The 13008-nt window shown below is 53.3% G+C and overlaps 2 non-coding genes across 2 annotated transcripts; both read right to left on the bottom strand.

Annotated features, from left to right (window-relative positions):
- Positions 1–3555: 3555 nt before the first annotated feature.
- Positions 3556–3649, bottom strand: TRNAI-UAU. Its single transcript has 2 exons — positions 3612–3649; positions 3556–3591 (listed from the first exon to the last, which is right to left on the bottom strand). It is a non-coding gene; the product is annotated as a tRNA-Ile (tRNA).
- Positions 3650–5823: 2174 nt separating this feature from the next.
- TRNAM-CAU lies at positions 5824–5895 on the bottom strand. The gene has a single exon. It is a non-coding gene; the product is annotated as a tRNA-Met (tRNA).
- Between the last annotated feature and the right edge of the window lie 7113 nt (positions 5896–13008).

The following is a 13008-nucleotide window of genomic DNA, read 5'->3' as shown; positions in this document are numbered from 1 at the left end:
CTGCAGGCTGCAAAAATGTCAGAGGAGGCTGCCTCTCCCTTCACTTGGTGCTCCCGCTCATATTGGCCAGCTGCAGCCTCATCTCCTGTAACTCGGCCAGCTGTCATTTCATCCAGTCGTACAGTCACATGCTGACTGGCTCCCCCAGGGCCGCCCAGAGGATTCCAGGGGCTTGGGGTCTTTGGCGGTGGGGGGCCCCCACTTCGGCGGTAATTCAGCAGTGGGGGGTCCTTCTGCTCCGGGACCCACCACCAAAGTGCCCCGAAGACCCGAGGCGGTGGCCCCCTGCCAGCGAATTACCGCCAAAGCGGAACCCGCCACCGAAGTGCAGCCGGGTCTTCGGGGCACTTAATCGGCGGGTCCCGGAATGGACCGGGAGCAGAAGAAGCTCCGGGTGCCCGGGCCCCACAAGAGTTTTCTGGGGCCCCTGGAGCGAGTGAAGGACCCCGCTCCAGGATCCACAAAAAACTCTTGTGGGGGCCCCTGCGGGGCCTGGGGCAAATTGCACCTCTTGCCTCCCCCCCGGGCGGCCCTGGGCTCCCCTGCCTGGATGCTCTTGTGGAAATCCCAAAGATGACGCTGCAGGACTTGGCACCGTTGGTTTCTTTAATGTTGCGGTGTTTGCCCGACTGCCGGAACAAAGCCACCAACTCCTCCCTCACCAACTCCCACCAATCCCCCTGGTTGCCATAGAACCCTCTGATGCTTTCCCGTTCTGCCAACACCGCCAGGCCTCGCCCCCCTGCTCCTTTATCTTGCAAGCTCTGGATGTTCAGCTTCCAATATCCTCTGCCATGGGTCAGAGAATTACCCACATTGAGCACACGGTGAGAGCTGCGTGATCCAAACAGTCCATTGGCACCACCCTGCACTGGGCTGTCGACATGCACTCCTTTTTCTTTTTTTTTGGAACATCATCTTAATAAAATGTTGATATTTGTTCAAGATCCAGGCTCCTGTTTCTCTGCAAGGGGTGTGTGTTTGCTCTGGGTTTTAGTCTGCTAACACAGCGAGGGGGCCAATTGAGCCAGACAGATCCAAGTCTGAACCTCATCCCCCACAAGCTGAAGGCTTAACTGAAAACAGTTTAAGAAGTGCTCCCGTCTCCGGCACTCAGCTACCCAGCTCCCAATGGGGTCCAAACCCCAAATAGATCCTTTTTACCCTGTAGAAGCTGTACAAGCCTGTGACCAGGGCAGCTGCCTAACAGCCTGCGCATCTGCCTGCCAGCGTGAGAGCTCATAAGGCACTAATCTGGATAGTGGCAAGGGGGAATGAAGAGCCAGCAGAGTGGTGCAGTGGAAGTGTGCTGGGCCCATAACCCAGCATTCTATGGGTCAAAGCCATCCTCCGCTACCTCTGTGCTTGTTTCTTTTCCCTCTGGGCCTTCCAGCGAGCTGGTGACCAGCAGAGCACCAAGATCCTAGGCCATAAGGCAAGAGGTGGCTGAGGCGAAGCGGTGGCCTGCCAGGGAGCTCCCTGGCACCTCTGCTGGCCTGGGCTGAAGGCAAGAGTTAGGCCTGGGCGTGGCAAGGGCCTCCTGTCCCGGATTGAGGCCACAGTGCTTCCTGGTCCCTTTTCCCACCCACACTGGCAGGCGGCTGCTGTGGGAGAACACGAGGGAGGCTCTCGGGATGCTAGGCAGCGCTGTGTGGCTGTCAGGGGAAAGAGCCTTCTTCTCTAAAGAAGGCTGGCAGAAAGGTGGTGCTCAGCTCTGTAAGCGACCTGCCCAGTAGCCTCGCTGCCGGGGGATGCAGACATTTCTGTAAGGTGCAGAAAGAGGGTATTTGGCGTCCAAGTTAATATGAGAAATATGCATTTAGGAGATGGACTTTCCAGTCTTTCATAAGAGCCCCAGTGGCCTAATGGATAAGGCAATGGCCTTCTAAGTCAGAGACTGTGAGTTCAAGTCCCATCTGGGGTGAAAAACCACCTTCTTCCTGTATATTGCAAGGAAACCTTGGCCTTATTTTCACCTAGGAAGCTGGGAGATGTTGGAACACAAAATACTGGATCTTGGGAACAATCCCCCAGAAATGGCATCTTGACAAATGCTTTCTAAACCCCATCAGAGCTTTCTAAACCCAACAGTTAATACTAGTGTTTGTCTGAGACTAGAGGGAAGGGGAGTGTTTACTCTGACACCTCAGTGAGTGAAACAGAGGGAAACAGCAAGGCTGTTCTGAAAGAGAATGGATCTGCCTGGAGACAAAGCAGAACCTGAGAATGAGCAACTGTGTGAAAAGAAGAGGTTCAAATGGGTGTTAGATGTTAGTTAGTGTTAGAGGGTTTATCCCTTCACCCTCCCATTACGGGGTCCTTCTTGTGTACACACAGAGCAGCAATACCCAAAGGTGCAAACATTCATTCATTCATGCCCGTCACCCCAACCGGGGTATGGGCCGCCAACCACAGATCTCCATAGTCTTCTATCCTGGGCCATTCGCTCTAGCTGGTTCCAGGTATAGCCCATTTTTTTTGCTATCAACCTGAAGGTCGCGTCGCCAGGTATTTCTTGGGCGGCCTCTTTTCCGCTTGCCTTGGGGGTTCCACTGCAGTGCCTGTCTGGTGATGTTGGTTGGCAACAGCTCTCCTGTCAACAGTCGTCTCTGTCCAGCTTGCGTCCATCTTGTCTCGCTAATGCCTAGTAGGGTCAGGTTGTTGCTCCTCATCTCTGCTGCAACCTGCGCCGTCTTTCCTGACTCGTACATGGTCCTCACGTTCCATGTGCCGATGGTAATCCTCCTGGTTGTAAGAAGGGTGATCGGCTTAGTGGCTTCTTCGCGGCTTTCACCACCCAGCGTCATGCATCTTCGAGTTGAAGACCCTTCTTTTTCTAGGCTAAAAGTCTCTGTTAACTCTATTGTTGGCGTTTCTGTAGCAAGCTGATTTTTACAGGGTGGAGTTGCTAGCCCCACGCCCAACCCTCCTCCTTTACCCTGACTTGGGACAAGCAGATGGCCCCAAAGGACCTCTCTGGTGGAGTTCAAAGGTGCAAACAATTAGATGTTTATTGGATTGAACTTCCAGCAAGCAATGATTCCAGTTTCCTTCCTCAGTGTCCCCATCCCAGCCCTGATGCCACAGAGCCTTGTCTGTGTCCCTGTTCCCATTCTCCCCCTTAGCAAAACATAGGACAAATGAAACCAGCTTGGCCCACAGGGGAAGAGTTCAGTCCAGGGCCTGGTGCATTCTGGGAGCAGGGGCGGGGCAGAGAAAGGGCAGATACGGGGCAGCTCTGAACACTCTGCGCAGAACTGCCTGTCCTGTCCGCAGCCCCTGGTACAGGGGGCTTTTAGCCATAGTTATAATCAGGCCAATAAATTGAAACAAATCCCTGTTAAATCATTGCTCAGCCCGAGTCCTTCACCCACATTCCTTAGGGCATTGGGTGTTTCATTTCCTGCCTCAATTTCACACAGAGACACAGCTGAGAGGAGGTAATAATTGAAGGGGCATTTTTGACTCCTCCCCTCTTCAGGGTCCCCTAGGCTGGAATTCTACATTCCACAGGACCACATGAGGGGGTGATGCCTCTTGGTTAATGAAAACCAGCACTTCAGGTGAGACTTGAACTCACAACCTCAGCATAGCTCCTCTCAGCACTGTCCTATAAGTACTGTGCACTAACCAACTGTGCCACTGGAGCACCTGTTGAGGATGGTGCCTGGGTTGATAAAGGCAAGGAGTGACCCCAAAACATTCTCAGTGGGGCAGATAGCGACAAGTGTTGTACCCGGTGGGGTGGATTCTTTTTAAGGGTTCCAGGCTCCATTTGACTCTTTTGTTCTTCCCTGTGTAATAACAGAGATGATTACGACTGCCTGCTTCTCCTGGCACTTTTTTTCCATATGGGGACATATGTTAGAAAGACTTAACCTGATCTCGTCTCATTTTCAGCCTTTCAGTCAGCTCAGGGTGCAGGGAGGGGATAGCTAGGGCCTGTGTGCAGGCAGGGTGGAGCTCAGGGTGCCGGGAGGAGGGTAGCTAGGGGCTGTGTGCAGGCAGGGTGGAGCTCAGGGTGCCGGGAGGCGGGTAGCTAGGGGCTGTTTGTAGGCAGGATTGTAGGTCAGGGCGCAGGCAGGGAGTACCTAGGGGCTGTGTGCAGGCAGGGGGGAGGGTGGCTAGGGGCTACTCCAGAGATAGACAGAAGAAGCCTCGTGCTGCCCACAGTCCTTGCACCCAGGGCGCCCTGCAGGATGATGAGCCGCTGGGACACCAAATGGCTCCATGTCCAGGGATGTGACAGGCTGCTTCCATGAGCACAAAGCAGCAAACCCCGCAATGGCCCCAGCTCCCCATGGTGCGGAGGGCGAGCGCTGGCAGAGGAAGGCAGGGCACACAGGGCTGGCTCGGGGCTTTGCCAGCGTGAACAGCGGGGAGATGGCAGGCAGCTGGCAAAGGGGAGCCCAGGGGCAGCTGCCCCCTCGCTTGCAGGCCCAGTGTAAGAAGCAGGAGGCCTGGTGCTGGCAGAAGAGGGTTTTGATTAATCGACCTCTGTGTTATGGGCACAGGACGCTTCCACTGTGTCCCTCTGCTGGCTTTTCTTCAGCAGCGCCTAGCGGCCCTGGCTCCAGGCTAGTGCCTGGTGAGCTCTGGCACTGGCAGGAAGCGCTGCAGGGTGCCGGGCAGCGGCCCCTGCAAACAGCTGCTGGTAGGTGTCTCTGTGGTATCATGGCTCAGTGAGTGCAGCTGTTAATGGAAAGGAGGAGGAGTTTATGCTCCCCCAGGGCTGCCACTGAAGGCTCCTCGTGGGCTCCTCAAGGTCTGCTGGGAGCTGTGATGTTCCCCTTTTGCCGCCTCGAAGGCTCCCTCCTGGACACAGTGGGGTCACCTGCTGGCTGGAAGAGTGTGGGGGCCGTGCCACAAAAGCCCATCTCTGAGCAGCCATGTCAGGGACTCAGGTTCAATCCAAGGATAAAACCTGGATTTTATAGCAGCTATACCATACCCTGAGCTGAGTCCCAGCTTGTGGGCTCAATACAGCCTTGCCTCTCTGTGGCGCAATGGGTCAGCGTGTTTGACTGTTAATTAAAAGGATGGTGGTTTGAGCCCACCCAGGGACGATGCTAATCCTGTGCTGCTTCCCAGAGGTCTGTGGGGGGAGCCTTAAAGGTCCCATTTTGCTGCCCCTTGGCCTCAGTGCTTTCAGCTGGTGGCCTGAAGAACGGGCCGGATGCCATTCAGAAACCCATCTGCCAGCAGCCGTGCCGGAGGCTCGGGCTTAATCCTCAAGGCCGAGCACAAAAACTTTCAGCCGGGAACATTTTGCTCCCTTCCCGCCTCCGCCCAAGCGGCAAGAGAGAAGCGGAGGAGACAGGCCGGCTCAAAGACGCCTCCCTCCCACTTCCCTGTACGCTGTGCAAAGCTCTTGGCCTGCCTCATGCCTCGTCAGGAAAGCACGGCCATGCGGCCCAAGTCTGAGTCACGTCCGCAGCCCGCCCCGCCCCGGCTGACGGCCGCGCAGAGCCACGCGAGTCAATGGCAGGTCGAGTCCGGAGCCTCGGCTCTTTCCCCTGACAGCCACACACACAGCGCTGCCTAGCGCCCCCAGAGCCTCCCTCGTGTTCTCCCGCAGCAGCCGCCTGCCGGGGTGGTGGGAAAAGGGGACCAGGAAGCACTGCAGCCTCATTCCAGGACAGGAGGCCCTCGCCACGCCCAGGCCTGCCTCTTGCCTTCAGCCCAGGCAGCCAGAGGTGCCGGGGAGCTCCCTGGCAGGCCGCTTCGCCTCAGCCACCTCTTGCCTCATGGCCTAGGCTCTTGGTACTCTGCTGGTCACTGGCTCGCTTGAAGGCTAAGAGGGAAAAGAAACAAGTGCACACGTAGCAGAGGATGGTTTCGATCCATCGACCTCTGGGTTATGGGCCCAGCACGCTCCCGCTGCGCCACTCTGCTGCTTCTTCACACCCTCCCCCTGCCACCTAGCCGCCACTATCCGGATTAGTGCCTTACGCGCTCTCGTGCTGGCAGGCAGATGCGCAGGCTGCTAGGCAGCTGCCCTGGTCACAGGATTTTACAGCTTCTACAGGGTAAAAGGGATCTATTTGGGGTTTGGACCCCATTGGGAGCTGGGTAGCTGAGTGCCGCAGATGGGAGCACTTCTTAAACAGTATTCAGTTAAGCTTTCAAGCTTGTGGGATACGAGGTTCAGCCTTGGATCCGTGTCTGCAGCAGGCAAGCGCCTCTGGCTCAATCGCCCCCCCGCTGTATTAGCAGACTAAAACCCGGAGCAAACGCACACGCCTTGCAAAGGAACAGGAGCCGGGATCTCGAACAAAAGTCAACTTTTTATTAAGATGACGTTCAAAGAAAAAAAAAGTGTACAGTACAGAGTTTCGGCATAGAAGTTTCTGGTGCTCAGGGAACAACGTACAGCTTACCCAAGGGATGCAAAATTCAGTTTAAGATCGGGTGGCATAAGGAATACATAATCTACAATAGCCCTGACTGGGGGGTAAAAGGTACAGATACTGAGTTAGGAGGGTATGTTGTCCATATGAGGGTTACGACGATGAGGATGGATTGACCCGCGTTTGGTGAGTTTTAACGTTCGGTGTTTTGGAATCTTTGCCACAATCTAGTTGAAGCAGGGTCAGTATGAAGTCTGCCCTGCCATCTGTTGGTGATGTGTTGTCAAGGCCTTTTGGGGCTGATGTCATTTGCATGGTTACACCCACCCCGGATTGCATGATGGGAGTGCTTGTCCAAACGGTCATTTCAGCTGCTGCGATATCCCCAGTCTCTTTGTTATTGGGGCAGGAGTAATCCAGTGTATTTTCCTGTTGATTTTGGATCAAGGACAGAGTAACTGTACCTGGCATTTGAGGCCTGAGAGCGTCACCCTCTCCTGAAAAGTACTCACCATTTAGGGGTATGGGTTCCTAACGGCCGCTCGTGGAGGGAGGTAGAAATGGATGTTTGTTGGTGTCTTGCAGGTGGTGCTGATGTCCTTTCTGCTGTCCCTGGTGTGGAAAAACAGAGGCAGAGGCCGTTTTGAATCTCTTGAAATTGTTGTTGCTCACCCCAAGCTTATGCCGTTAGATCTCTTTCATGGTGTATTTTAGTCCTGAGGTAAAGGTGTGTTGTTAGGGAGTGAGGTAGCAAACGTTAGTTGCAGAGGTGGTGCATGTGCCACAGAAGTCGTGTGCCCCCCCTGCCCCCGCTCCTGTCCAAGAGTCCAGTATTTCCATAAACCCACCCACTGACCTGTGACTAACAATCTCGCTCTGCTAACTCTTCCAGCAAAACTTTTCTACCAGGTTCTTATGCAGCGGTATATTTCTACCAACTTTAGCTTTTAAGTACCATCAAAGACAACCTGTTTAAGTATAACTAAAATTCCTGCTTGTGCATTGAAGATTTTCAGTGTATGCTATAACACATTATTTAAAAAAGAATAATAATTAATTCTATTTTTAAACTAAAGAGAAGAAAACCATAAAATATTTGTTTAGAGATTGCTAAAGAATCCCATGGTACAAAACACAAATATTGATTTTCAATCTCTTTTAACTTGCTATTTTTTGGAACCCATGTGTCTTGTCTAAAGATTTTTATGTTGGTTTGGGTGAGTTCTGAAATCAAGAACTGCTAAGTACAGTTCTACTGTTCTTGATTCATGTCACCAGGATTACTACACTTAATTACTCTTGCCCTAATAAGAAAGAGTTTGGAGATCCCACAGCAGCCAAAATCACCATTTGGACAAGCACCCCCATCATGCAATGCGGGGTGGGTGTGACCATGCACATCAGCAACTAAATGCCTTTGCATCACATCACCAACAGATGGCAGGGTAGAGTTCATTCTGACCCTGCTTACACCCTCCCCCCAGCCAAGAATTGGTGGTCCTGATAAATCACACTCCCTGTTATACCAACTCATTGGTATTGAATGCTGAAGTTATGGCTAGCAAAAGTAGCCACCCATCTCTGCCCTGTAGCATCCAGCTTAGCCCTTGCTAACACAGAAGTCAGTGGATTGTTCTCTGTCCATAGCTGAAACTGAGCACCGGACAAGTAGTCTGGACATTTCTCAGTGATGGCCCATTTCAAGGCCAAGAACTGCAGCTGGTGGATGGGATAGCGAGTTTCGCTATCAGACAGTCCTCAGCTGGCAAAGGCCACAGATTTACATTTACCTTCCACTTCCTGGTAGGCGAGTGCTCCCAGACCCTCCAAACTGGCATCAGCATGCAGGATAAACCGTTCGTTTGGGTCAGCAAGGACTAGGACTGGCACATGAATCAGGCAAATAATGATTTCCCGTAAAGCCCTGTCACATCTCTCATCCCGCCATGTCCCCAATGGAGAGGAGAGGAGCCCCTCCCCTGTCCCAGGCCAGGCACACCAGATCTGTGCGGGGAGGTGTCCATGGCCCAGCCCAGGCGTGCTGGAGCTGCTGGGGAGAGAAGTTCCTTCCTCAGCCCGAGCCCACCAGAGTTGATGTTGCAGTGGGGGAGAGGTATCTCTCATCTGGTTTTTAGATGCTCTGATGAGAGGGAGCAGGAGAAAGATTTTTCTTCTCCTTGCATTTCAAACCCTTCACACACACACACACCCCCCAACCACTTTCTGCTCTAGCCTGATCTCTCTCTCTCATGTCTCCAGGGCCGTCATTAGCCATAGGCAGCTGCCTAGGGCACCACTAGGTCTGGGGGCACTGCTCTGCTGGGAGTCTGGACAGACGGGAAGCAGTGGAGCATGTAAGAGCAGGGCTGCTGGGTCCTAGAGAGAGCCGAATGCAGCACAGTCTGAGGAGGATGGGCTGGTGGGGTCTGTGGGTTGGGGTGGGGGTTGGGGTTGGGGAAGGAGCTCATCTGTGAGTGTGACTCTTTCCCCCCGGTTGAGGTGAGGTGAGGCAGGCTCTGCAGCTCTGGAACCAGTGTCCTTTGTTGTCCCCCATAACATCCATTCTTCTCCCCCCCTGCCCCATGGAGCACCCCCTCATTTCTCCCTCCTCCTCAGGAGGATCCCTCTCTTTCTCCTCCCTCCCCTCCGTCAGGGCTGGGTTGGGTGAGGTGCTGGGGGGTAGGTGGGGGGGAGGAGGCTGGCTGGCTGCCTGCTGAGGAATGACAGTGAAAGTAACTCACTTCCTGGGCAGTGAGCCAGGATTGGAATGTCACACGGGGCTGGGATGGGGTTAGCCAGATGTGTGAAAAATCAGGACAGGGGGTTGGGGTAGGGTGAGCAGATATCCCTATTTTATAGGGCCAGTCCCAATCAATTTTGGGGTCTTTTTCTTATATAGGCTCCTTTTACCCCCACCCCCACCCCCTGTCCTGATTTTTCACACTTGCTGTCTGGTCACTCTAGGTGGGGGTAATTGGTGCCTATATAAGACAAAGCCCCAAATATCGGGACTGGCCCTATAAAATCAGGACATCTGGATCTGGTCACCCTAGCTGGGGAGTGCCTCCCCCCGGGCTGGCAGCTGCCACCGATCCATCTCATCCGGGGGGGAGCTGCACAGGGCAGGATGAGCTGCTGTGGCTCCATGGGTGACCTGTCCCTGAGATCAGATGCTGGGCTAACTTCACCATGGTCCGTAAGGCTGGTGGTGGTGCCCATTGGCGTGTGATTGGACCTGAGGGTTTGCTGCTGCTGTTGCTATTCTGCACCCCAAGAGGTGGATTTTGGGGTCTACTGCAGCTGTTGGACCAGCAGGCTGGGGGTGAGCCAAGCATGAAAGCAGTACTGTGTTGCCATTTAGATTGTCATTTAACAACTTTGTTTGCCAAAAATTCTTGCTAACAATCCTGAATCCAATTTCAATATTTTTTTTTAAAAAAAATCAATATCTTAGCCAAAAACAGAAAATTAAGTTGTTGACAATTATTAGTGACAGGTTTGGTTTGAAGCAGGGAGTGGGCCAGTTTTCATCAGAGAAACAAAAAATGTCGACTGACTTTCCTATAGCCTATTACTCCTGATAAGAGCCCTCCAACAACTGTAATATGCTCATCTCCTTACTGGTGTATAGAGCAGGGGTCGGCAACCTACGGCACACGTGCCAAAGGTGGCAGGTGAGCTGATTTTTGGTGGTACGCAGCGACAGGCTGAGCGGCTCAGCCCATCACTGCTCTGGGGTTCCGGCTGCTGCCCTATTGCCAGCTGGGATACCGGCCGTCGGCCCCACTCAGCACCTGCTGCTGGCCTGGGGCCACCCAGGGAACCCCAGGCTGGCAGCGGGCTGAGCAGGCCGGCTGAACCACTCAACCTGCTGTCAGCCTGGGGTTCCATTCACTCAGCCGGCAGCGGGCTGAGTGGGCTGGTGGCGGGCTGAGCACGGCCGGTGGAGGGCTGAGTGGCTCGGTCTGCTGCCAGTCTGGGGTGCCGGCAGCACTCAGCCTACTGCTACTCCGGGGTTCCGGCTGCCGGCCCCTTGCCAGTCAGGAGCCCAGCCGCCGGCCCCTGTCTGCCTCCTGCCAGCCTGGGTGAGCAGAATCCCAGGCTGGTAGCAGGCTGAGGGGGGTTGGCGGCCGGGATCCTGGCTGGCAGGAGTTGGTGGTCAGAACCCCAGACCAGCAGCGGGCTGAGCAGGGCCTGGGATCCTTGTCTAGGGTTCCAGCCACCAGCCCCGCTCAGCCTGCACCCGGTCTGGGGTTCCATTTACTCAGCTGGCAGTGGCCTGAGTAGGACCTCAGATAATAACAATAGTTTATTTATATAATATACACATAGAGAGAGACCTTCTACAAACGTTAAAATGTATTACTGGCACGAGAAACCTTAAATTACAGTGAACTTGGCACACCACTTCTGAAAGGTTGCTGACCCCTGGTATAGACTGACCATATGTTGTACTAAGATTCTCCTGCTTTTTTTTTTATCCTGTGAGTCAGTATAGCTTTTGCCAGCCCAGAAGTTGGGCAGCCAATGTTTTACGTTTTCACAATGTTTTCTCCAACTTTCATAAAGTAAATACATAGTTAACAAGGCCACGGACACTTCCTTGTGAAGAATCTGTACAGCAGCTCATGCTAGAGCTGTGAAAATGTCAGTTTTTGATGGAACTTTAGAGGCAGTGATTTATCATGTATTTTATCATATGAATGTGCTGCTATTGCTAATGTCTTTCCAAACAAAAATAAGGCACAATAGGACTTCTGTAACATTTCTGTGCTACCTTAATCTAGATGAGATGATTCTGTGCTGACTTCATTTTGGTCACTTTGTGCTTTACCTAGCAGTAAAACTAGGGTTATATTTTCCCACTGTTTGGAAACCCAGCTTATTAAACTGATTTTGCAGCCAAAAAAGCCAGAAAGATTGCTTTTAATTAAAAACAAATCTTTGTTTCAATACCTCTTCATATAAATTTCCAATAAAATTTTGACAAAATTAAAAAAATTATATTATTTGCATCATTCTGTCAAATCAGAATTTTTTCTATAGGGCTACTTCTTTAGTGCTAGTGCATCAGCATTACAGTGTGCTTAATTAAGTTAAACTGGTTTTAATACCGTGAATGTGGCAAGTTTTCCAATACTGTATGCTTATATTTGTGTTGCTAAGAGCAGATCAGGCACAGGGGCACCAGTTTAATAATCTCGCCTAGGGCACCATAAATCCTAAGGACGGCCCTGCATGCCTCAATTCTCTTTTTCCTGGCCTTGTTCCAGAGCCCTCACAGCCCAATTCTCTACCCTAACGTTGAGCACTCTACTGCCCCCTGAACCGTTCATTCCAACCCCACCCCAAAGCCTGCACCCCCAGAGCCAGTGCTCTCATCTCCCTGCACTCCAACTCTCTGTCCCATGTAGCCTGATTTAGGGTGTACTAATAATATTAATTTGGAAAATATGATGAAAAAAGACGGTTACTCACCTGTAGTAACTGGTGTTCTTCGAGATGTGTTGCTCCTATCCATTCCAGTTAGGTGTGCGCGCCGCGCGTGCACGGCTTCTCCGGAACTTTTTCCCTAGCAACTCCGGCGGGCCGGCTGGGCGCCCCCTGGAGTGGCGCCGCTATGGCGCTAAATATATACCCCAGCCGGCCCGTCCGCTCCTCAGTTCCTTCTTGCCGGCTACTCCGACAGTGGGGAAGGAGGGTGGGTCTGGAATGGATTGGAGCAACACATCTCGAAGAACACCAGTTACTACAGGTGAGTAACCGTCTTTTCTTCTTCCAGTGATTGCTCCAATGCATTCCAGTTAGGTGATTCCCAAGCCTTACCTTAGGCGGTGGGGTCGGAGTGAGACGTGGCGGAGTGTAAAACCGCAGAGCCGAAGGCTGCGTCGTCTCTAGACTGCTGCACCAACGCGTAGTGGGAGGCGAAGGTGTGGACCGAAGACCAGGTAGCCGCTCTGCAGATGTCCTGGATGGGGACATGGCTCAGGAAGGCGGCGGATGAGGCGTGCGCTCTCGTAGAATGAGCGGTGAGTCGGCATGGAGTCACGTGAGCCAGCTCGTAGCATGACCGGATGCATTGAGTCACCCAGGAGGCAATGCGTTGGGTAGAGACTGGCTCGCCTTTCATGCGATCAGCGACTGCGATGAAGAGCTGGGTGGAACGCCGAAAAGACCTTGTCCGGTCGATGTAAAACGCCAGCGCCCTACGGACGTCGAGGGTGTGGAGCTGTTGCTCCCGGGGCGAAGCGTGGGGCTTCGGGAAGAAGACCGGGAGAAAGATGTCCTGATTAAGGTGGAAGGCCGAGACCACCTTTGGTAGGAAGGCCGGGTGAGGACGAAGCTGCACCTTATCCGCGTGGAAGACGGTGTAGGGAGGGCCCACCGTCAACGCTCGTAGCTCCGAGACTCTCCTTGCCGATGTTATGGCAACCAGGAAGGCCGTCTTATAGGAGAGGTAGAGGAGAGAACACGTGGCCATAGGCTCGAATGGAGGACCCATGAGTCTGGCCAGGACGAGGTTCAAGTCCCAGGTCGGGGCAGGGCGACGCACTGGCGGGTATAAGCGGTCGAGGCCCTTCAGGAAGCGGGAGACCATCGGATTGGAAAAGATGGTCCGACCCTCCACTGACGGACGAAAGGCGGACACCGAGACGAG

The sequence above is a fragment of the Mauremys reevesii genome, unplaced genomic scaffold, assembly GCF_016161935.1.
Source record: "Mauremys reevesii isolate NIE-2019 unplaced genomic scaffold, ASM1616193v1 Contig83, whole genome shotgun sequence".
NCBI classification, from domain to species: domain Eukaryota; kingdom Metazoa; phylum Chordata; order Testudines; family Geoemydidae; genus Mauremys; species Mauremys reevesii.
The sequence above is the reverse complement of the archived record's forward strand: the minus strand, read 5'-3'. Positions and strand labels throughout refer to the sequence as shown.